General features: G+C 42.4%; 1 protein-coding gene across 3 annotated transcripts in view; it reads left to right on the forward strand.

Moving 5' to 3' along the window:
• The first annotated feature begins 5,562 nt into the window (after positions 1-5,562).
• Stacl (SH3 and cysteine-rich domain-containing protein) overlaps positions 5,563-26,390 on the forward strand; it is a 78,838-nt gene continuing 58,010 nt past the window's right edge. The window contains exon 1 of one of the 3 annotated variants that reach the window (XM_003702504.3): positions 5,563-5,816. The gene's annotated coding sequence lies outside the window, so the exon portion shown is untranslated. The remainder of the gene's footprint in view (positions 5,817-26,390) is intronic. The other 2 variants (XM_012283510.2, XM_012283509.2) reach the window with 2 other exon arrangements.

Consider the following 26,390-nt stretch of genomic DNA (forward strand, 5'->3'; position numbering starts at 1 on the left):
CATTTGATGAACTGTCTAAGTAGCTACTCAACTACCTATCTAACTAGCTCCACTGTTATTTGACATTTGAAAGAGCTAGGTTGAGATTGGTACCCTAACTTGATACCCTATTTGGTAGATTCATTGAACATGCATTTGATGAACTGTCTAAGTAGCTACTCAACTACCTATCTAACTAGCTCCACTGTTATTTGACATTTGAAAGAGCTAGGTTGAGAGTGGTACCCTAACTTGATACCCTATTTGGTAGATTCATTGAACATGCATTTGATGAACTGTCTAAGTAGCTACTCAATTACCTATCTAACTAGCTCCACTGTTATTTGACATTTGAAAGAGCTAGGTTGAGATAAGTACCCTAACTTGATACCCTATTTGATACATTCATTGAACATACATCTGATGAATTATCTAAGTAGCTGCCAAATTACCTGTCTATCTAGCTTCACTGTTATTTGATATTTGAGACAGCTAGGCTGAGATTGGTACTTAACTTGATACCCTACGTAATAGATTCATGTGCTGAGCTATCCAAGTTGCTCAATTACCTAACTATTCAACTACCAGATTGCATAACCATCAATTTGGGTACCTAGAACTAACTACCCATCTACCCAACTATCTGAATATCAACTATCTAATTACCTAACAGCTCAACTATCCACCCGATCTAACCCCACCCAGATAATTACCCTAAGTAACCTAATGTTCATCGAATTAATAATTCATCGAATTCCACATCCTACCTTGCTAACAATTCAACACACATCCTTCAAGCTAAACACCTTATCATTCGAAGTGCGCCTCAATATTTCAGTGGCTTAACATGTACATGTTTAATGTCCGTCATTTTGAGGAACATTGGATCCTATGGGACTGTGGCGTGGCCCAACGCGAAACGATCGATTCGAACAACTTCTCATAAGTAAATCGACACAAATGGAGACACGGACAGACAGGCTGACATCTTCGCAGCGGAAAAAGAATCACGATTGCGGTTTGAAAAAGGGATCCTGTCGCGTGTGCCAATATTTATTAGCTTCCTGCATGCTGACGTTTATCGACTCCGCAACTCGAGCATCTTGAACAACCTCCAAAATACTTTTGATATTTGCATTTCACCGAAAACATAATCAAGGACGAATCTTCTAGAGCTCCTAAGAAATTTACCATAAAGCCTTCAAGGTCTTTTCAAGTATTTCGTTATGCTGAAGCCACTGGTAATAGGATTTCAAGGTATATATTCGAATTTGGAATCTGCTTAAGGGCTGAGCCCTTATTTTGTAGGCAGTCGCAGAATTGGAACCTAGTCAGCTTTCAGTCGATCGAATCACCAGACCGTACGAAAGTTTTACCATAAACCATCAAAACGAAGCTTCTCGAGTACCTCGTTATTCTTGGGACAATGGTAAGAGAATTTTAGGATATAGTTATGTTACTGTTGATGGGGAAGACTCAATCGCTGACGATACAGCGTGGGGTTACGGGGGAGTGGAAGGAATTATGGTGCGTGAAACTTCAGTGGGTGGAATTGTTGCGTATGGAACTAGGGCGTATGAAATGACGGTATGCATAATTAGTGCGCGTGGAAATTCGGCACGTGGGATTTCGACGCGTGGAATTACGACGCGTGGAAATTCAACGCGTGAAATTACGATGCGTGGGACTTCAGAGCGTGGAGTTGCGACGCGTGGAATTACGGCGCGTGGAATTACCACGCGTGGAATTACGGCGCGTGGAAATTCGGCGCGTGAAATTACGACGCGTAAGACTCCAGAGCGTGGAGTTGCGGCGCGTGGAATTACAGTGCGTGAGACTTTGGCACGTGGGATTTCGGCGCGTGGAGTTACTACGCATGGAACTACGACGCGTGGGGTTACCACGCGTGGAACTACGGCGCGTGGAATTACCACGCGTGGAACTACAGCGCGTGGAGCTACGGCGCGTAGAGTTACCACGCGTGGAACTACGGCGCGTGGAATTACCACGCGTGGAACTACAGCGCGTGGAACTACGGCGCGTGGAGTTACCACGCGTGGAACTACAGCGCGTGGAACTACGGCGCATAGAGTTACCACGCGTGAAACTGCGGCGCGTGGAACTATGGCGCGTGGAACTATGACGCGTGGAATTACGATACGTGGAACTATGAGGCGTGGAACTACGCGGCGTAGAGTTACAATGCGTGGAACTACGGCGCGTGTAATTACAGCACGTGAAATTACACCATACCTTCATTTCCCCTACACTATAACATTACTAAAGCATTTCTGACGTACATTCCTAAAATCGTAGTAACATAACAAGAGCCCATCCTCCAAGCCCGCTAAAAAGCTGAACCTTCACTTTGAACCGAAGAGTACTTGCCAAATCGATTCCGAACAGCTTTAATCTCCCAAAGGGTCCCTATCGATTCCCGCCTGAAAAATAATTGCTCGTAGAATAAGGTTAAGAGACAGTGTCCCCAGTACGGCCGTGACTATTGCAAAAATCGAAATTTCATGACCAGGTGCTGTGTTGATGAATATTAATGAACCTCGAGGCTGATGGTATACAGGCTGTTCTCGAAACGTGACTCGTCAGTCTGCAACACGGGTCATGAAACTCTAAATATTATTCAGCATCACTGAAATATTATGGCAGCCATTCGGCGATATAACATACACGAGATACTAGGTATATAAAGTGATCCAACGTATATCCAGGACGCCGAATGTTGCGTCCACGTACAAACCCACGAAATTTCCCATAGTTTAGTCGCAGTCTAGCGGTCAGAGAGCAAGTTACGTGTTAACAGAGGGCATAGTTGTTTGCATAATACTGCAATTAAGGAGAACACGTGGTGTAAGGTGGTCTCTAAACATTCGAGCAAACTTTGTCCGCATTAGCTGATGCCACAACGGTGACTCTTCAGGGTTTGCACTCTGCTACCTGATAGGGTTCATGAACCTGTTGTTGATGAATATTCTGGGAAATCGTGATTTCGAGTCACTTATGCTCTTGCACTATAATTGGTCAGGTGCGTTAAGATTAAGAACAGCTGCAATATTAGAATTGAAAAATTATGCACGTTTTGTATTCGAAGATCATTGATTATGAAGAGTGTTATTAGAAGTGAAGACAAAGTTTGATGACGAAGAAAGTGTGGGTATGGTCACGTATGAACTGTAGGGTGCGTTACTATGGCGCGTGGAATTGCAGCGCGTGGAACTATGGCGCATAGAATTCCAGCGCGTGGAACTACAGCGCGTGAAGTTTCAATGCGTGAAAGTACGACGCGTGGAGTTACCACGCGTGGAACTACAGCGCATGGAGTTACCACGCGTGGAACTACGGTGCGTGGAATTCCAGCGCGTGGAGTTACCATGCATGGAACTATGGTGCGTGGAATTCCAGCGCGTGGAGTTACCACGCGTGGAACTACGATGCGTGGAAATTCCAGCGCGTGGAATTGTGGCGCGTGGACTTACCACGCGTGGAATGACGGTGCGTGGAATTCCAGCGCGTGGAATTACGGTGCGTGGAGTTACCACGCGTGGAACTATGGTGCGTGGAAATTCCAACGCATGGAATTACGGCGCTTGGACTTACCACGCGTAGAACTACGGTGCGTGGAAATTCCAGCGCGTGGAATTACGGCGCGTGGAGTTACCACACGTGGGACTACGGCGCGTGGAGTTACCACGCGTGGAACTACGGCGCGTGGAAATTCCAGCGCGTGGAATTACGGCGCTTGGACTTACCACGCGTGGAATGACTGTGCGTGGAATTCCAGCGCATGGAATTACGGCGCGTGGAGTTACCACGCGTGGAACTACGGCGCGTGGAAATTCCAGCGCGTGGAATTACGGCGCGTGGAATGACGGTGCGTGAAATTCCAACGCGTGGAATTACGGCGCTTGGACTTACCACGCGTGGAATGACGGTGCGTGGAATTCCAGCGCGTGGAATTACGGCGCGTGGACTTACCACGCGTAGAATTCCAGCACGTGGAATTACAGCGCGTGGAGTCACCACGCGTGGAACTACGGTGCGTGGAACTGTGGCGCGTGGAACTACAGCGCGTGGAGTTACAGTGCGTGAAACTACGACGCGTGGAATTACCATTCATGGAACTATGGCGCGTGAAAATTTGGTATCAAACCATGCAAATAACTTGAACTCCAAATTAAAGTCTATTAATTCAAATAAAATTGATCACGATGTCCCAGTGCGTCACAAGTCAGACTATAAAATAGTACAAACGTTTCTGACACGGTAAGTTTTCCAGTAAGTCGAGAATTTCTAGTACAGTAGCTGATGAAATATTTTGGGTGCATCAGCCGGAGGTAACCGAGACAAAAGCGTCGGAACAACCCTTCCAAGTAGGAAGAAAAGATACACGTAGCTGCCGTGCAGTTTTCTACCGCCTGGAATACACTTTCCTGTAGACCCTACTCGACCTGCTGAAGAGAGGCTCCAAGTTTCGCTGGACCCTTGTGTAACCCTGGCGAGGGTCGTGAGCATCCCTTTCGCTATTTCTTCCTCGCCATTCATCATTGTACACTAAGAATTCTTGTTGCGGAAGAGGGAGAAATGATATGGGAGTTTTCCGTGCGATTTTTCTATTTTGGACGAAGGAATCGGCAAACGGAATTATAGCTTCCCTAATTTTTATCAATTTTCCTTCGATTTTTCTACTGGCACCTTCATAAGTGAAACAAATCAATTGATACCACATTCATAAATTCATATAACTGGGATCACTTTGACCCATCACTTATGATGAAACAATTAAGCAAAAATAGAAAACAAATTCATAAAAGAATAATTAAGTAAAAGTAAGAAGAAGCTGGGTAGCTCTGTGTATCAAATTCTGATAAAGAGACTCATAATGAAACAATTAATCAAAAATAGAAAACAAATTCATAAAAGAATAATGAAGTAAAAGTAAGAAGAAGCAGGGTAGCTCTGTGTATCAAATTCTGATAAAGAGACTCATAATGAAACAATTAAGCAAAAATAGAAAACAAATTCATAAAAGAATAATTAAGTAAAAGTAAGAAGAAGCAGGGTAGCTCTGTGTATCAAATTCTGATAAAGAGACTCATAGTTAAACAATTAATCAAAAACAGAAAGCAAATTCATAAAAGAATAATTAAGTAAAAGTAAGAAGGAACAGGTTAGCTCCGTGTTGCACAGTTTATAAAGAGCCTCCCTATAAAGCTATTAAATAAAAATATAAAAAGAAACAATTAAGTAAAAGTAAGAAACAAGGTAGCTCAATGTTACACAGTTTACAAAGAGACTTACGACCCCCGATTAAAATCCGAAAGCACCGCATATTTCCGCTCGTTTTGTTTTTCCACCCGAAACAAACGAATCGTCGCATATATTTTGCATACATAATTGCATAAACATCCGTAGCCTAGAAATAACAAAACGAAATATCGAGATGCGCGAACTGGGTGCGCACAAGTTCTCGCCAGCTATCCGTCATTTCGCTCGGAAATATTCGTGAGGCATTCGTAAAAGCCCGCTAGAACGGGAGAATACGAACTCGTGAAAATATCTGTCCCCACCAGGGTGTTTCCCACTCCACTGTTTCGGCGAAGTAACGCGTGCCGTCGAGACACGAGAGCCAGTGGTGCGCGGGCCTTCGTGCCGCGAGGTCTACGGTTCGCTCCTTTCAGTTCCATCTTCGTGCGTGTTTCGTGTGTGTGCGTGGATCGGTCGGATTTTTTGAAAAACTAAATGTGAAAGATACGTCGGGTTTTCTTACTTTGTCGTTGAACGCTGTTGGACGATTTATGGCGGGATCGGTTCGTTCGAAAATTGTAAGTATGCACATTTTTTTGGGGGCACGAGGGTGAAATTTATAGGAAAAAAATTAAGTTTGTCAAAGGAATATTTTTGACAAATTTATGCTTATGAAAATTTATAACTTGAAATACAGAATCTTCGTGAAAATTAAATTTGTATGGTCATAATTGTTTAGGTAATGAAAGCATGAATTGTTAAACAAAATATTTGTTGAAAGAATTTGTTAAACAATTTTGTTAAACAATTTTCATTAAAAATTGATTCTTTAAAGTTTAGGGAAATACAGAAATTTATGTGAAGGCTTATGAAACTTACGTAATTTAAAAAAATGACTGAAGAAATTATTTTTAAAATTGCAGAAAGACTTCTAAAATTAATTTTACTTAATAAAAATTATTTACTTTAATAAAAATTAATTTTACACTTTTTCAAATATTTGAATTGATTTATTTTAGTCGTATGCTTAAATGGTCCTAGTCGAAGAAATTATTAAATAAGTTGTTTATTTTAAATTGTTGCTTGCAAGACATTGAAGTACCCAAAATTAGGGGAAGAAATTAAGTGTATGCCAAGATCAAGACCCTGATGTAAATGGGTTTGCGATATAAATAAAATTTGCAGTTTGTATTCGAGTTGCTTCGTATTCCGCGGGAAATTTGAATTTCGAAAATTAACATTGATAACTGACATCGATAACCACTTTTTTTACAATAATAATTAGTATTTTTTGTAACGGTAATAACATTTCTTTTTAATATTAATATCGTTCAAAATTATAATAATATTAGTTAAAACATTTATGGACTTAATCGGTGGTCCTCCATTTTCCTGTAGAAACTTAGGAAAATGGAAGCTTAAAAAGGTCCAAATAATTGACTTATTTATTTATTCTGATCCCCACATTTACAGAAAGTGAATATTTTTGTATAATTTCGAAATGAAATTAAATTGTTAACCTAACCTTAAAACCCCCATAACCTAACTTTTCTCATTTTTCGAAAAGTCTGAATTTTTCAAGGCCCAATATTTTCCTGGTATTAAATTTTAAAAACCAATTTTGCCTCTAAATTTTTCGAAAGTGTAAGCACCGTCAATCTAAAAAAACCACGAAATATCCTCGATTCGCAGAATTAACACGCAATTTCTGAAAAAACAATATTATCCTCGTAAACGCGCAAGACACCCATGAAAAACATGGCGTACAATATCCGAATGCAAATTAAGCCCCGGCCATATATCACGCGTTAAAAAAGGAAACGGAGAGAAACACAAACTGAGGCCCACAGTAAAACGGAAGAAAATTTACGATTCGTTTAATTTTCAGTCGTGTTCGACCCCTGTATTTACGACTTGTACAATGCTGCTTGTTGTTCTGACCCGTCGGCCCTGTTATAATTCCTCTCCTATCCTCTAGACTTCGAACAGTGACGGCTAACAGACGAAATTTTGGATTTTCTCCAAACTATGACCACCTGTTTTCGATTATTTATCGATTTCTTCTGTCTTACTGAGAATTCGATCGATATTTTTACAAATTCAATTGATATTGTTATACATTCAATCTTTTTTACATTTTGTTAACCTAGAGAAGTCGATTGTTTATATAATTTTTAGTCAAATATATTCAGTTCTTGAATATTCAAAATTTTTATGTAAAATTGAATGATTTTTATAAAGTATATTAATAGTTCCAAGGTTTTTCTTTTTATATGAACTTGTTTATTATTCTCTAGTTTTTAGGTTATGTTTCTGTTAGACTTAAGGTACGGTTAGACTAGGTTACTCAGGCTGTGTTTAGGTCTTAATTATGTCAAAGTTACGTTCACTTAAGTTACGTCTCAATATTTATTTCATTGATACTCTTTACGACTTGCTTTTTATCTTCAACCCATCATGCTTGAATTAAGTCTGGTTACATTGAGGTTATGTTTAATGAGTCTGGTTAAATTGTGGTTATGTTTAGTGAGTCTAGTTACATTGAGGTTATGGCACCTTCCTAAAGAACGCTTCAACTTTCGAAAATGGCAAAGCAGGAAAATAATCTCGTTAGCTTTCTTGCGACAAGGTTTCTCAAGAAATCGAATTTGTTAATTCCATTTAATAACAAGAGCCGGTTAAAGATTTGTTCGATATATGGCGTACAAAGTGCAGCGATGACGCACCGTGGATAAAGATCAGGAGGCGAATAGAAAATAAGAATTTTCTTTCAGTCGAACTATTCTCCGTTTGATCAAATATGCTGGATCAAGATATTTTCTGCTCTCGCTGGAGTCCTCGTTCTTCAACCGGTCTCTTCTGTCCTCCATTTTAATTCCGTCTTTTTGAGTCGCAGCATCCAATTACGAGCTAGTGTTCGCTCGCCGATAAGAAAGCTGATGTTTTCACAGATCGATTTCGTGAATTTCTTCGATCAGATAGCTTTTCTGCAAATGGGAGCACTGATTGTTTGCCCGTTGCAATTGAATTTCCAATTAAATTTGCAATTGAGTCTACATTTTTTATTTGAATATTCGAGGACGAAGAGTTTCTTATTGCATGTGCTGAATTGTCGAGTTTAGATTGGTTTTTTAGAGTTTATGTTCGACTACTCACTTGTCTGATTAGTTACCTACTCAGTTACTCGGTTACTCATCTACTCATTTACTCATTTAGTCATCGACTTATCTACTCATCTACTCATTTACTGGTCTACTCATCTACTCATCTACTTATCCACTCATCTACTCCTTCACTCATCCACTCATCCACTCATTCACTCATCTACTCATCCACTCATCCATTCATCCACTCATTCACTCATCTACTCATCCACTCACCCACTCATTCACTCATTCACTCGTTCACTCATCTACTCATCCACTCATCCACTCATCCACTCATCCACTCATCCACTCATCCACTCACCCACTCATCCACTCATTCACTCATTCACTCATCTACTCATCCACTCACCTACTCATCCACTCATCCACTCATCCACTCATCTACTCATCCACTCATCCACTCATCCACTCATTCATTCATCTACTCATCCACTCACCCACTCATTCACTCATTCACTCATCCACTCATCCATTCATTCACTCATCTACTCATCCACTCACCTACTCATCCACTCATCCACTCATCCACTCATCCACTCATTCACTCATCTACTCATCCACTCACCTACTCATTCACTCATCTACTCATCCACTCATCCACTCATCTACTCATCCACTCATCCACTCATTCATTCATCTACTCATCCACTCACCCACTCATTCACTCATTCACTCATCCACTCATCCATTCATTCACTCATCTACTCATCCACTCACCTACTCATCCACTCATCCACTCATCCACTCATCCACTCATTCACTCATCTACTCATCCACTCACCTACTCATTCACTCATCTACTCATCCACTCACCTACTCATTCACTCATCTACTCATCCACTCATCCACCCATCCACTCATCCACTCATTCACTCATTCATTCATTCACCCATCTATTCATCCACTCATCCACTCATTCACTCATCCACTCATTCACTCATCTACTCATCTACTCATCCACTCATCCACTGATCCACTCATCTACTCATCCACTCCTGCATTTAACTACTCATCTATTCATTCACTACGAACCTGTCAACTTGTTCGATCATCTGTACAGTCACCTGTTCTGTCTGATCACGTATTCTCTACTCGTTTACTCGTCTACTCATCCTACCTACATTAATCCAATAACAGAGACACTACAAGCTATTCTAAAAACCTCCTCTTAAGTAACCTGAAGTAGCATCTTCCACGAAATCGAGTAAATACCAAGAACAACGTTGATTAACGCTGTTCAACTACTACAATGACTACTGACCGATCGCGGGCGTTTCAAAGTGCCGTATCATCGATTCATAAGAAGAGCTTACGTTTCATCGAATCGAGGTGAATTCCACAGTTCGGATCGGAATCCGACGAGGCTGATCTGCATGATAATCGGGGCCAAGCCGGGGCTTCCCTCCGAACGCACACCAACGTCGTATAAATTAATATTTCGAAGTAGAACAAACCTGGAAGACTGACAAGTGTTTTCAGCGGCGAGCATGTGGCGCAAAAGCCGCCTACTCTCGGCTGAATGTCGGGATAACGAGTATCGTCGGCCAACACGATTCCCATCAAATTGATATTGTTTGTAATTAACTGGCAACCGTTGCGGCGAATTTGAATCCTTCGCAACATTCTGTGAACGTCTACAAAGAATTATCGCGTCGCCGAAGGTTAACTACAATGTTATTCTATTTCACAATCGATGATTTACATTCTTTGACCAAATTAATTGCTTTTGGACGTCTACTGTTTTATTCGAGTTATTGTACTTCGACGGGTCTTGAGATATTTTGGGGACGGGCAGTTATAGGCGATATAGTGCGAGGGGTTTGTGCGTTAGTATATTGATATTGGATGGAGCGCGTGGAGGAGACATGTGTGAAGTTATAATGTGTGAGGTCGCAGTGCGTGAGGTTACAGTGCGCTGGGATACAGCATGTGAAATTATGGCGCGTGGAAATGCAGCGCATGAGATTACGGTGCGTGGAAATACAGCGTGTGGAGTTACAGCGCGTGGCACTACGGCGCGTGGAGCTATGGCGCATGAAAGTACGGTGCGTGGAGTTACCATGCATGAAACTACGATACGTGGAATTCCAACACGTGAAAGTACGGCGCGTGGAACTATGGCGCATGAAAGTATGGTGCGTGGAGTTACCATGCATGAAACTACGATACGTGGAATTTTAACACGTGAAAGTACGGCGCGTAGAACTTCGGGACGAGGAGTTACCGTGCGTGGAACTACGGTGCGTGGAGTTACCACGCGTGGAACTACAGCGCATGGAGTTACCACGCGTTCAACTACGGTGCGTGGAGTTATTACGCGTGGAACTACGGTGCATGGAGTTACCACGCGTGGAACTACGGTGCATGGAGTTACCACGCGTGGAAATAAGGTGCGTGGAGTTACCACGCGTGGAACTATGGTGCATGGAGTTACCACGCGTGGAAATAAGGTGCGTGGAGTTACCACGCGTGGAACTATGGTGCATGGAGTTACCACGCGTGGAAATAAGGTGCGTGGAGTTACCACGCGTGGAACTATGGTGCATGGAGTTACCACGCGTGGAACTACGGTGCGTGGAGTTACCACGTGTGGAGCTACGGTGCGTGGAATTTCCACGCGTGGAACTACGGTGCGTGGAATTCCAGCGCGTGGAACTACGGTGCGTGGAGTTACCACGCGTGGAAATACGGTGCGTGGAATTACCACGCGTGGAACTACGGTGCGTGGAGTTACCACGCGTAGAACTACAGTGCGTGGAGTTACCACGCGTGGAACTACGGTGCGTGGAATTCCAGCGCGTGGAAGTACAGTGCGTGGAACTACGGAGCGTGGAATTATGGCGCGTGGAACTATGTCGCGCGATACTACAGTGCGTGGAACTCCACCACAGAAAGTACAATGCACAGAATCACAGTTCGTGGAAATGCACAGCATGGAATTAGCTCGCGTCGAATAACAACTCGTAAAATTACGGCACGTGGAATTACACCGCGTGGAAATTCAGCGCATGAGATTATAACTCATGAAATTACAAAGCGTGAAATTTTAACACATGGCTTCCTACATTCTTCTGTACCCACAATAAAGTAGACCGTTAAAGTGCAAAAAATACCCCGTAAAAATGACAATATAAAACCACTAATATTAACATACGAGGAATTAAAAATGTGAAACAATTATAAAATTGAACGATGTTAACTTGTTGCAGTTGATTGTCAATAGCTACATTGTTGAGGTCTCTCTGTACGATACACGAATTTCGCGTCTTCTCGAGTGGTACTCTGCCTGTACATTTTCCGCTAATAGACCTGCTACTATTTATAGGAACCATCGTTCAGAAGTTCACACTAGGTATTTAACGTTGCTAGTTACAGCTGTTGGCCAAAATTCGAGGCTTTTATGTCTTCACATAGAATCTTTGTAGCAACTATTATTTATTATTCATATTCTATTTCGGTGATGTTGACCTTTGACCGGTTCAGAAATTTATCTACACAGGCTTTCACATAGCTACAATAATACTGTGAGTTTTAGGAAATTATTTTGGAAATTATAAAATTCCTAGGGATATATGGTTCTTTCAAAATTGTTGATAACAGAATTTATTAATTTTTAAATCCACATTAAAACCTTCAGTAAAAATCTATAAAATTCACTAAAGATCCACCCTGCAATTTTTCACCATATATCGCCACATGCCGATTTTAACAAATGACCCCTATGACCCCACAGATCAATCATTTCTCCCCTGTGGAACCCTAAAACGTTTTCTGAAAAACGTGTCTCGCGACCCATTACACAGCCATCGCGTGATAAGACATTCAGAGGTGGAACCCATAACGCGTTCCACGGACGGCCATTTTATCCTTGATTCATCTAGAGGAAAGAAGGACTGTTGCCTCTAATGGATAGTTTTGTTCGGCTGTAAACGGCGGTTTCGAGGAAAATGGCCGCTGCCGGGTTCCATTTGCAGCCTCTGACCAGCCATCGATGCACGGCACCCTCTCGAATGGCTTTTCCGTGTTCCGTTTGCCCTTCCTTCGCTGCGAACGCTGCTTTCGGCTTTGGCGATCGGTTTCACTCCGTGTACCGTTTTCGAGGTTTACGATTGCCATGGGCTCCGCGGCAAATGACGGGGTTGGGGGACACGTGTTCGCGTTCACAGGCCACCTGGAACATCACATCGATGTCTTTACACTTATGAACTTGTAATTTAGTTTCAATGGAATGTTGGCATTATGTCTGGTGGAATGTTGGCTGCTTGTATCAATTGACAGAATTAGTATTGATTGATAGTGACATTGATATTGGAAGATGGCAGTATCTGATAAGAAGAGAATTGATGTTTATTGATGTTAGTATCAATGGTTAGTAGTATTGGTAGTAATTGATGTTAGGAGAAATTCATTGTGTTATTGTTAGTATCTGATGTCAGTATTTATTGATAACAGTATTGGTATTCATTGATGTCAGTACCAAGCAGTGTCGTTAATCAATGTCAGATGCATTTGATATTGGCATTGGTATTATCTGTTGTCAGTATCTATTGATAATAATATTGATAGCAATTGTTGTCAGCGTGAATTGATACTAGTATTGATAAAAATTAATTTTTGTATCAATTGATACTGATATTGATAGTAGTTGATGACATTATCAAGTGATACTGATATTGATAGTAATTGATGTCATTATTAATTGATACTGATATTGATAGTAATTGGTGTTATTATAAATTGATACTGATATTGCTAGTAAGTGATGTCGTTATTAATTGATACTGATATTGATAGTAATTGATGTTATTATAAATTGATACTGATATTGATAGTAATTGATGTCATTATTAATTGATACTGATATTGATAGTAATTGATGTCATTATTAATTGATACTGATATTGATAGTAATTGATGTTATTATAAATTGATACTGATATTGATAGTAGTTGATGACATTATCAAGTGATACTGATATTGATAGTAATTGATGTCATTATTAATTGATACTAGTATTGATAGTAATTGATGTCATTATTAATTGATACTGATATTGATAGTAATTGATGTTAATATAAATTGATACTGATATTGATAGCAATTGGTGTTAATATAAATTGATACTAATATTGATAGTAATTGATGTTAATATAAATTGCTACTAATATTGATAGTACTTGATGTTAATATAAATTGATACTAGTATTGATACTAATTGATGTCAATATAAATTGATACTAGTATTGATAGTAATTGACGTTAGTATAAATTGATACCAGCATTGATAGTAACCAATGTCAGTATCAATCGATATCGGAGTTGGTATTATCAGTACTTTAGGGGTTAGAAAGTGCATCGCGATGCAAAATGATTAAGGGGGTATATTTTATAAAGTTTACGAGTTAAAAGGGGTCGTAACAGTGTCCTTGGTATCCCGTTATCGCACGAGGGATAAAAGTTACATGTTGCTAATATTTTCTGAGCCAACACAAGTTGCTATCGTTGCGTTCGAAATACTTGAATGTGAACTCGATTCGTGACCCGCGAGCTTTCCGTTTCTCATGCAACCGCGTGCGTGAAAATGATCTCTCAGATAAATTATTCAACGTGTTCGTCTCGATTGCTGCAAAAAATCAATCGTACTTCTTCAAAGGACCACATACAAAAATTATACTTTTAAGTAAAGAAAAATATTTTTATTTTAAATACGTGAAGAATGCTGAAAATTTATAGCGGTCCTAAATGACCCAAGTATATCTCAGAGTATGAGAGATGAGAACTGTGAGTGTCCTAACGAAACACGTGGACAAAATGGACGTCCATATTTGTCACAACGCGAATATCAAAATTAGATTCAATTAATATTCCGAGGAAAACAATGGAAAGCTCTGTCTCGATAAATCACCGTGTTCTAAGTAATTAGAAAACCGATCTCTATTCGAGATTAGCATCCAGACGAAATTCGATAACCTTAATCGTGGGCGAACACGCGACACCGAAAGGGTTTCCGTTTGATCCTTTCTATGTTTTATGCGATTATGGCTTCCGAATCAACGTCCTAATTTGCGTTTATGATCAACCTTCTACAACTTCCATTGTCCGCGGTTCGTATCGAATGTTGACCGAAAAAAATCACCGAATGTAAACACGAAAGTAGCCCGTGTGTGAATAAAATCGTCGAACAGGGATTTTTATTCGGCGTTTAACGCCGGTATCATTCGGCGGGATGAATGGTATTAATAAATCCGGAACGTGTGCAAACAATGGCAACGCGCACTGTAAATACATCGATAAATTAAAGCGAGGTGAATAAGCCGAAACGACGTTACGGCGAATTGGACGAGAATCTGGTGCCGACTTTCCCTGAATCCCGTCCAAATTTTCGGTCGTTTTGGCATTCGACGCTTGCAGCTTTTCCGAAATTGCTGGGGAACGTGCACACTCGTACGACTGATTCTACTTTTGTTTACGGTTTGTTCTACGTCATTGCAGCGCATGGAAGTACGGTGCGTGGAACTATGGCGTATGGAATTCTAACGCGTGAAAGTACGGCGCGTGGAGTTATTACGCGTGGAACTACGGTGCGTGGAATTCCAGCGTGTGGAACTATGGCGCGTGGACTTCCAACACGTAGAATTGCAGCGCGTGTAATTGCAACGTGTGGAGTTACCACGCTTTGAATTCCAACGCGTGGTATTATGGCGCGTGGAATTACCACGCGTGGAGTTCCAGCATGTGGAGTTATGGCGCGTAGAATTACCACGCGTGGAATTACCACGCGTGGAATAACCACGCGTAGAGTTCCAGCATGTGGAGTTATGGCGCGTGGAATTACCACGCATGGAATTCCAGCGCGTGGAGTTATGGCGCGTGGAATTACCACGCGTGGAGTTCCAGCGCGTGGAATTACCACGCATGGAGTTCCAGCGCGTGGAATTACGGCGCGTGGAATTACCACGCATGGAATTCCAGCGTGTGGAGTTATGGCGCGTGGAATTACCACGCGTGGAGTACCAGCGCGTGGAATTACCACGCGTGGAGTTCCAGCGCGTGGAATTACAGCGCGTGGAATTACCACGCGTGGAGTTCCAGCGCGTGGAATTACGGCGCGTGGAATTACCACGCATGGAATTCCAACGCGTGGAATTACCACGCGTGGAATTCCAGCACGTGGAGTTATTACGCGTGGAATTACGTTGCGTAGAATTTCCGCTTGCCTCGAAGAAACACAGAATAAAGAGAAACTAAATTATTATAGCAAGAGTTTAAAACATAAAGTAGAAACATTCAATTTTATCGCCCTTTTCATTACTGAAGCTGCAACTAGATGAAGTTATCGTCCGTTTTCCAAGAAATTCTTCAATAAACAAATTCCTCTTGACCCTCGCATCTCCCATTCTCCGTAATTTCCATGTAATATTACTTCAAAGGAAAACGGAGAATTCTAGAAAAACGTAAAAAGATGATGTTTCCGAGTTCCAGTAATTTATCGATCGTGGCTGGAAAAGAGTTTTCTAAGAAACTTTCAACTGTTGGCCCACTTTTTACGACGAATCCTTTTAAGGGGTTACAAAAGCAGTCCTAGGGGATTCCTTTGGCAGACGAACTAGAATGGTAGGGTACAACTGTGGAACCTGAGAAATGCCCGATTCTTTTGGTGTACTTGCAAAGTGTTCGATTTGCATTGCAAAGGAACGTGCTTCAAAATTAGATTTTTCTTGCTTTGTTACTTGATTGGTTACTTTGTTGCAAAGTCTCTCGGCAGATATGAGCATAATTTTTGAGATTACTTTGTTGCGGAGGCTCTCGACAGATATGAGCATAGTTTTTGAGGTTAGGTCCACATTTTGTAGCCGTCAAAAGAATTTGTGATTCTTCGTGGAATTATGGCGCGTGGAATTACGACGCGTTGAGTTACCACGCTTGGAATTCCAGCGCTTGGAATTGCGATGCGCTGAGTTACCACGCTTGGAATTCCAGCGCGTGGAATTACGGCGCGTTGAGTTACCACGCTTGGAATTCCAGCGCGTGGAATTACCACGCGTTGAGTTACCACGCTTGGAATTCCAGCGCGTGGAATTACCACGCGTTGAGTTACCACGCTTGGAATTCCAGCGCGTAGAATTACCACGCGTTGAGTTACCACGTTTGGAATTCCAGCGCGTGGAATTATGGCGCGTGGAATTACGATGCGTTGAGTTACCACGCTTGGAATTCCAGCGCGTGGAATTACGGCGCGTGGAATTACCACGCTTGGAATTCTAGTGCGTGGAATTATGGCGCGTGCAATTACGACGCGTGGAATTACCACGCTTGGAATTCTAGTGCGTGGAATTATGGCGCGTGCAATTACGACGCGTGGAATTACCACGCTTGGAATTCCAGCGCGTGGAATTATGGCGCGTGGAATTACGATGCGTTGAATTACCACGCTTGGAATTCCAGCGCGTGGAATTCCTTCGCGTGGAATTATAGCGCATGCAATTAACTTGTAACTTAAATTTGTAGGATAGATACGTAACAGTCAATTATCTAACCTCCCCTGCATAATTATTTTCAAAAGAATAATTGCACAATTTGAAAAGCAAGACGTTGCAGTATATTTGCAGCCGAAAGGAAGTGAATGCTGCCGATAAATCGTTTCAGTTTTCAACGATGAAATATTTATGATTAACGCGAAGATTCATCGCGCTCTCGTTTCAAAGATGTAGCAGAGTGGCTAAAATTTTAGTGGTCTACGAAACCGTGCAATCTTTTAAATGACTGTATTTTCGGGGTCACTTTAGAAAATTGAAAAAATATCTGGCACGCTAAGTCACCTTAGAATACGGAGTTGATATTTACTCGGAACATTTCGACGTTCGAATATATCGAGATGGATGTATTTTTATAGAAATTAACTTCTCTACTCTGCAAACATGAAAATATCTTCTGAAATATGTAGCCATCTGTAGTCATTTTAACGATGAAATGTTGAAATAATTATTTGACAATATTTTTCAAACTTCTGCTTAAAAAAATTCTTAAGAAAGATTCTATGAAGTAAGAGCAACCTTAAAAATATTCGAACAAAATGAAATTTGAAGACAAATCTTAAAAATGTGAAAAGTATCGAGAGTCTAAAGTTTGATATTTAACTGTGTTACTAATTTTTCACGAGTGACATTACTTCAAAGGAAACGATGAAAAATTAGTAACTGGATAAAAATATTCGAAGGTAGTTAAGAAATAGATTCACCTAAGAAACGGACAGTGAAAAAAGAATGTAAAAAAATCTCTTAAATCAAAATAATGATGAAGTAGAGGTTAGATAATTGGCTGTCACATACCTGACCTACAAATATCTCTTTAACCCTATAAATCAATTCCGTAATAAATACCTAATCTCTTTGAAACGTAATTTCATTTGAAATGAAACTTCTTTCTTGTTTTTAAATTTAGACTTGTCCAATTTAAATTTTAAAAATATAATTTTTCTATTCGTAAATGAAATACAGTAAACTTGAAAATGGAACAGCACAAAAGCTTTACCTCTCAAAAGCACGAATTTCTGTCGAATGAAAACATAGATACACAAAATTTTCTCCCATCACCGAAATCCTTTGAATACGAACCTAAATAAAATTCATACACAAAATGGAGAAACAGGAATTAAAAACAGCGAGCTTTTTTCTCGGTGAATTTAATGCTCTGTGTTAGAGGATTATTTTTATTTGCTATTTATATAGCTATCGGTTCGGTAACGTTGCGTTAATGGGGTACGGTTCGACATTATAAATAATGAACCTCGAAATCGATAAATGACGATCGATCGGAAAGTATCGTTTCTTTCATTTAACAGATTACTATGATTTTTATTAGAAGCAATGTGTTACTAGAAAGTTTTACTTTTGATAATCAAGGTGTTCATTTTCTTTCAATTTTGGGAAAATTTTGGGGAGATCTAATTTTAGGAACTTTGACATTAGGGGTAGAGGAAAATGCAGAATAAGAGGAAATGGAAGTACGGAGAGTGAAATTATGGCGCGCGGGATTACGATGCGTGGGAATACGGTGCGTGACATTATGACGCGTGGAATTACCACGTTTGGAATTCTAGTGCATGGAATTAGGGCGTGTAGAGTTCCCTCGCTTAGAATTCCAGCACGTGGAGTTACCACCCTTGGAATTCCACCACATGGAGTTATTACGCTTGGAATTTCAGCGCGTGGAGTTACCACGCGTGGAATACCAGCGCGTGGAATCACGGCGCGTAGAATTACCACGCTTGGAATTCCAACGCGTGAAATTTCAAAGCGTAGAGTTACCATGCGTGGAATTCCAGTACGTGGAGTTACTACGCTTGGAATTTCAGCGCGTGGAGTTACCACGCGTGGAATTCCAGCGCGTGGAATCACGGCGCGTAGAATTACCACGCTTGGAATTCCAACGCGTGAAATTTCAAAGCGTAGAGTTACCACGCGTGGAATTCCAGTACGTGGAGTTACCACGCTTGGAATTTCAGCGCGTGGAATAACCACGCGTGGAATTTCAAAGCGTAGAGTTACCACGCGTGGAATTCCAGCGCGTGAAATTCCAGCGCGTGGAATTATAACGCGTGGAATTCCAACGCGTGGAATCCTGGCGCGTAGAATTACCACGCTTGGAATTCCAGCGCGTGAAATTATGACGCGTGCAATTCCAGCGCGTGGAATTATAATGCGTGGAATTATGATGCGTGAAATTATGGCGCGTGGAGGTAGCCAACATCGAAGCCTTGAACCCCAAATGCCTCGCGAATAAAACACGAAAGTCTGATTTTTGTCTCGAAGAAAATGCATAGTAAAATGTGTAGATCGAAGACGGAAGAGCGCTATCCTTCGGGTCAGTTTTGGCACAGAAAGGTTGGCAGTACACGTGGCAACGATGCGACGAAGGTTGCTAGTGTAAAATTAACTTTAATCCCCAACAGCCTCGTCAGCCCTCTTCGCTTAAAAATCATATATATTTATACACCACCGCTATTTTTCCTATCGCGTTTTTCAATGGAATTCCATCGCCCGCGTTTTCCATTTCCTCGCCGGAATTGTTATTAAAGCGGAAATTATCGAAAGAGTATTTCGAGATAATCGAACAGGTGAACGAACAATGCGGTGTATAAATTTGGACGGACTGAATTTTCAGTAATCTGTTTACCATCGTTTATTTCGCATATTCATGAAATTATCGGTCGGCTTTTCAGCGAATTAGCATTTCAAATTTTATCTCTATTATCAGGAAACTTCTGTCAGGCACTATACTCTCCGGCCTATCAATGAAACTTCATCGACTAATTGATTCGATCTTATATTCTACTGATCAACGTTACCCTTAGTTTCTACTTGTCAATTACTATTGACCCAGTTACGTTCAATATCCATTCGATTCTACTGATTCGGTTATAGATGTTCTGTTCTATGCGCTGTGGCTTTGCTGGTCATGTTTTATTGATTCCAGTTTATCAATCAAATTATTCCAGCTGAAATGTCGCCGTGTTCTGTTACTTTGGTTACATCGATCAAATTTGCTTGTGGCATTGTTGCCTGGCTTTGCGTTCCTTACTTCTATAAATATACAGATATTCTGTTATCTCGGTATATATATGGTTATGTGGATATTTATTTATCTAGACATTTAGCTGTTTCATTATTTAAATTTGTAAGTGGGAAGTGGTTATGTAGTTGGGCGATTATATATTCAGGTAGTCATGTAGTCATCTACTTATTTACTCGTCTGGACACCTAGTCACCTAGTCACTTAACCAACTGGTCATCTAATTACCTAGTCAGCTAGCTACCTGGTCACCTAGTCACTTGGTCAGCTAATCACTTGGTCAGCTAGTCACTTGGTCAGCTAGTCACCTGGTCACCTAGTCACCTAATCAGCTAGCTGCCTGGTCACTTAGTCAGCTACCTACACGGTCACCTAGTCACCTAATCAGCTAGCTGCCTGGTCACTTAGTCAGCTACATACACGGTTACCTAGTCACCTAACCAGCTAGCTACCTGGTCACCTAGTCACTTGATCAGCTAGTCACCTAGTCAGCTAGTCACCTAGTCACTTAACCACCTGGTCACCTAGTCACCTAGTCACCTAGTCAGCTAGTTACCTGATCACTTAATCAGTTATCTACATGGTCACCTAGTCACCTAGTCACCTAGTCAGCTAGTTACCTGATCATTTAGTCAGCTATCTACATGGTCACCTAGTCACCCAGTCACCTAGTCACCTAGTCACCTGGTCACCTAGTCACTTAACCACCTGGTCACCTAGTCACCTAGTCACCTAGTCACCTAGTCAGCTAGTTACCTGGTCACTTAGTCAGCTATCTACATGGTCACCTAGTCACCTAGTCACCTAGTCAGCTAGTTACCTGATCATTTAGTCAGCTATCTACATGGTCACCTAGTCACCCAGTCACCTAGTCACCTAGTCACCTGGTCACCTAGTCACTTAACCACCTGGTCACCTAGTCACCTAGTCACCTAGTCATCTAGTCAGCTAGTTACCTGGTCACTTAGTCAGCTATCTACATGGTCACCTAGTCACCTAGTCACTTAATCAGCTAGTTACCTGGTCACTTAGTCGGCTACCTACATGGTCACCTAGTCACCTAGTCACCTAGTTACCTGGTCACTTAGTCAGCTACCTACATGGTCGCCTAGTCACCTAATCAACTAGCTACCTGGTCACCTAGTCACTTGGTCACCTGCTCACCTAGTCACCTAGTCTCCTAGTCACTTAACTACCTGGCCACCTAGTCAGCTACCTACATGATCACCTAGTCACCTAATCAGCTAGCTACCTGGTCACCTAGTCACTTGATCACCTACTCACCTAGTCAGCCAGTCTCCTAATCATCCACCGATGCTGTCATCTAATTATCCCGTCATCTAATGACCCAATCATCCAGTCACTTAGTCCCCTAATAACCTAGCCACCCATCCATCTAGTCGTTTAGTTATCTAGCATGTAATTACCCAGTACAGGTAATGGCCTACTTTCCTAATTGCTCAGTAATCTCGATATTCAATCAACTAATCTTCCATTAGTCATCCGACTATCTAAAATCTTATATTTAGGGAGTAACATTGACCTCTCACACGGTCATATCACACCACTAGCAACACCAAGATGAATCGATAAAGTCTCCACAGAAAATTACAAATTATTCCGCCATTTCCTTCGCTCGCAGTTCATTACTTGGAACATTGTTACACTTTGTTCTAGGGGAATTGCCGGTTGCAAAACACAGAGAACAACTCCGTTAGCAGCGTCAAAGTTTACCATTAAAAAGTCGATAGCAGTTCCGCTTCCTGTCGTGGCTTGCTGTGACACGTATAATGCCTCAGCCTTTATTCAACCCCCCTAATTAAACTAGCAACCCCCCGTGTGTCCAAACTGTCCTTTGTTCCCGTCACGTGACACAAGCTTGCCGTTGACACGACGGAGGTTTTCGCTTCGCAGGCTTGTTTGCTGAATCGATATCGCTTTCTGTGGTTGCCGCTCGTACGAGCTTTCAATGTTTTCCTTCCTCGATCATAGGAACTTTTCTTCCGAATTTTGTCGTTCCGGAAGCCAGCTGGTTACCCTGATTCAAGTTAGTAGGCAACTGGAGGAATGCATGTGTGTGGCGATGCAAGTTTTGGTAAATAGTGCATGAAACCATGGCGCATAGAATTAAAGGGCGTTGAGATAGGACGTGTTGAATTATGACGTGCAAATTAGTGGCGCGTGGAATTATGTCGCGTGGGACTAGGAAGGGTGGAAGTACGGAGAGTGAAATTATGGCGTGTGGGATTATGGCGCGTGGGATTACGACGCGTGGGATTACGGTACGTGAGAGTACGGCGCTTAGAATTTCTATGCTTGGGATTGCAACGCGTGGAATTATGGGTGCGTGGGATTACGGTGCTTGAAATTATGGCGCGTGGTGTTACCACGCTTGGAATTCCAGCGCGTGGAATTATGGCGCGTGGAGTTATGGCGCGTGGAATTATCACGCTTGGAATTTCAGTGCGTAGAATTTTGGCGCATGGAATTACCACGCGTAGAGTTACCACGCTTGGAATTCCAGCGCGTGGAGTTATGGCGCGTAGAATTACCACGCTTGGAATTCCAGCGCGTGGAGTTATGGCGCGTGGAATTACCACGCTTGGAACTCCGGCGCGTGGAGTTATGGCGCGTGGAATTCCAGCGCGTCGAATTATGGCGCATGGAGTTATGGCGCGTGGAATTCCAGCGCGTCGAATTATGGCGCGTGGAGTTATGGCGCGTGGAATTCCAGCGCGTCGAATTATGGCGCATGGAATTACTACGCTTGGAATTCCATCGCATGGAATTACCACGCGTAGAGTTACCACGCTTGGAATTCCAGTGCGTGGAGTTATGGCGCGTAGAATTACCACGCTTGGAATTGCAGCGCGTGGAATTACCACGCTTGGAACTCCGACGCGTGGAGTTATGGCGCGTGGAATTCCAGCGCGTCGAATTATGGCGCATGGAATTACTACGCTTGGAATTCCATCGCATGGAATTACCACGCGTAGAGTTACCACGCTTGGAATTCCAGCGCGTGGAGTTATGGCGCGTAGAATTACCACGCTTGGAATTGCAGCGCGTGGAGTTATGGCGCGTAGAATTACCACGCTTGGAATTCCATCGCATGGAATTACCACGCGTAGAGTTACCACGCTTGGAATTCCAGCGCGTGGAATTAGGGCGCGTGGAGTTCCCACGCTTGGAATTCCAGCGCGTGGAATTACCACGCTTGGAATTCCAGCGCGTGGAGTTATGGCGCGTGGAATTACTACGCTTGGAATTTCAGCGCGTGGAATTATGGCGCATGGAATTACCACGCGTAGAGTTACCACGCTTGGAATTCCAGCGCGTGGAGTTATGGCGCGTGGAATTACCACGCTTGGAATTCCAGCGCAGAGAGTTACCAATGCGTAAGATTAGGGCGCTTAGAGTTTATCACGCCTATAATTCCAACGCATGGAACTATGTCAACTGAAGCTATAGCACATAGAACTACTATGCGTAGTATTACTGCGTTTGAAGTGACGGCGTGTCAAATTACAGTACCAGGAAATAGCACGCATGGAGATATGGCACATGACAATCCACCGTATAATAATCTAATGCGTGATTCGGCGTATGATGATATGACACATGGTAATTTAACGCGTTATAATCCAATGCATAACAATTTTGCACCTGGCAATCTAACGTGAGGTAATATAACGGGTGTCCAATAAATAAACAGATGTCCAATAAATAAACGAGTGTCCAACAAAAATGAACGCAATAATGAAACCTAGAAAGTTCAAATTTTTTTGTTAAAACTATATTGAATTTAATTTGTGGTAGAATCTGCCGGAAGCCATATTTTGATATTCGCCGTCTCCGGTTGCCACTCGCGGATCTCCGAGGAACCAGTTCCGCTCGCCGATAATTGAAAGTGGAATTATATCTGGTGTCGTATTGCAGCGAAACTTTCTGTTTATTCGAGTGGACGAATACGAGATTTGAAATTTTCTTTCTGCCGTGCTCGGCCGACAATGCAAATACAAGGGACAATTCAATTTAGGAACTTTTTTTCTTTGTTTCTGTCACTGCCGGTCCGCGAACGAAATACTGTTGCCATATTTGAATAATAGCATCACTGCTGATTCGATGGAATTATTTAAACGGGTTGACGAATTAATTGTTTGTACTTGATGGAATTATTGACAGCCGGAATAAAATTCCAATTTAACAAATCTGTCAGATTTTTCCGTAGTAATTTTCATGAAAAATATTCTGACAGGCGAAACAATTCAGTAAATCTGTTTCAAGTATCTTTCTTCAAAAGTGTACCACGTGAGATAAATTTTTATATAAATTTTAAAGAACTTGCAGTGAAATTCTGACAGTGTCTAGTAACATTTAAACAACTATTTATAATAGTTCTTTGTCTGATCGGATTTCTAAGCACACTGTCCCACGAATAATAGTGGAATTATGAGACTAGCGATATTTAAGTTGCACTAATCGCGTTGATTCAGCATCTCGGTGTTTATCCCATTGTTGTTTCTGGTTGAACTAGAATTACGTCGGAATTATGCGGAGACACGTGGTTACGATTCGATATACACGGCCGACAGGTAACATGAAATAACGCGGAGCTACGTGCTCTGTAATATTATGGAGCGCAGAAAGATGAATACAATTATTATTCATTCGATTGAAATTGGATCGATGTGCAAATGTCCTCAAGCTGGTACGGCATGCATATGGTTGTAGAATTCTAAACTTGCTCTTACGCGGGATTCGACACTCCGTGAAATCACATGCATTTAATATCACCGGCATCAAAAGTATCCAGGGAATTAAGGCTTCCGTGAACGAGAGAATTTCGTGAATTATTTGCCTGCTCAGTGGAAAATCCGAAGTCTCTGTTGCACTAAATACATTGCTAGTCATTGGAGTTTCGAAGGAATTCAGGGAATTCGAATGAAATTGAGGGAATTCACTACATTTGTTACTTTAGAAATAATAATCATTGGACCTTTTATTAGCAAGAATTTTGACCCACGGAATTCAGGGGAATTCCAACTGTTCAACAAAAGAATTCCAACATTTTTAGAGTGTTACATGTTCAGAATACTTCTGGGCATAATGTTGTCGTGAAACTCAAGCGGAATTCCATGGAATTTCAGTGGAATACGAGGTGTGAAGGTATGGCGCGTTGAAGTACAGCGCATGGAAATACGACACGTGGAATTACCAGGAGCAGAACTATGGCGCGTGGAGTTACCACGCATGGGACTACGGCGCGTGGAGTTACTACGCGTGGAAGTACGGTGCGTGGGGATACGACGCGTGGAAGTACAGCGCGTGGAGATACGACGCGTGAAAGTACGACGCGTGGGAATACGACGCGTGGAACTACGGCGCGTAGAGTTACTACGCGTAGAACTACAGTGCGTCGAATTCCAGTGCGTGGAACTACGGCGCGTGGAGTTACTACGCGTGGAAGTACGGTGCGTGGGGATACGGCGCGTGGAACTACAGCGCGTAGAGTTACTACGCGTGGAACTACAGTGCGTGGAATTTCAGCGCGTGGAACAACGGCGCGTGGAGTTACTACGCGTGGAAGTACGGTGCGTGGGGATACGACGCGTGGAAGTACAGCGCGTGGAGATACGACGCGAGAAAGTACGACGCGTGGGAATACGACGCGTGGAACTACGGCGCGTAGAGTTACTACGCGTAGAACTACAGTGCGTCGAATTCCAGTGCGTGGAACTACGGCGCGTGGAGTTACTACGCGTGGAAGTACGGTGCGTGGGGATACGGCGCGTGGAACTACAGCGCGTAGAGTTACTACGCGTGGAACTACAGTGCGTGGAATTTCAGCGCGTGGAACAACGGCGCGTGGAGTTACTACGCGTGGAAGTACGGTGCGTGGGGATACGGCGCGTGGAACTACAGCGCGTGGAATTCCAGCGCGTGGAACTACGGCGCGTGGAGTTACTACGCGTGGAAGTACGGTGCGTGGGGATATGGCGCGTGGAACTACAGCGCGTAGAGTTACTACGCGTGGAACTACAATGCGTGAAATTCCAGCGCTTGGAGTTACCATGCGTGGAACTACGATGCGTGGAATTCCAGCACATGGAATTACGACGCGTGGAGTTACCACGCGTGGAAGTACGATGCGTGGGGATACGGCGCGTGGAAGTAGGGCGCGTGGAAGTACGGCGCGTGGGAATACGACGCGTGAGAATTTCTACGCGTAGATATATGGCGCGCTGGAATACGACGCGTGAAAACCTGATGCGTGAAAATTTCTACGCATAGAGATATGCTGCGTGGAAATAAAACACGTGAAAATACGGTGCGTGAAATTACCACGCGTGGATATTCTCAAGTGTGGATATACAACGCGTGGAATTACTACACCTAAAGAATTCCCACATT

Source organism: Megachile rotundata, chromosome 16 (genome assembly GCF_050947335.1).
Source record: "Megachile rotundata isolate GNS110a chromosome 16, iyMegRotu1, whole genome shotgun sequence".
Lineage (NCBI taxonomy): Eukaryota > Metazoa > Arthropoda > Insecta > Hymenoptera > Megachilidae > Megachile > Megachile rotundata.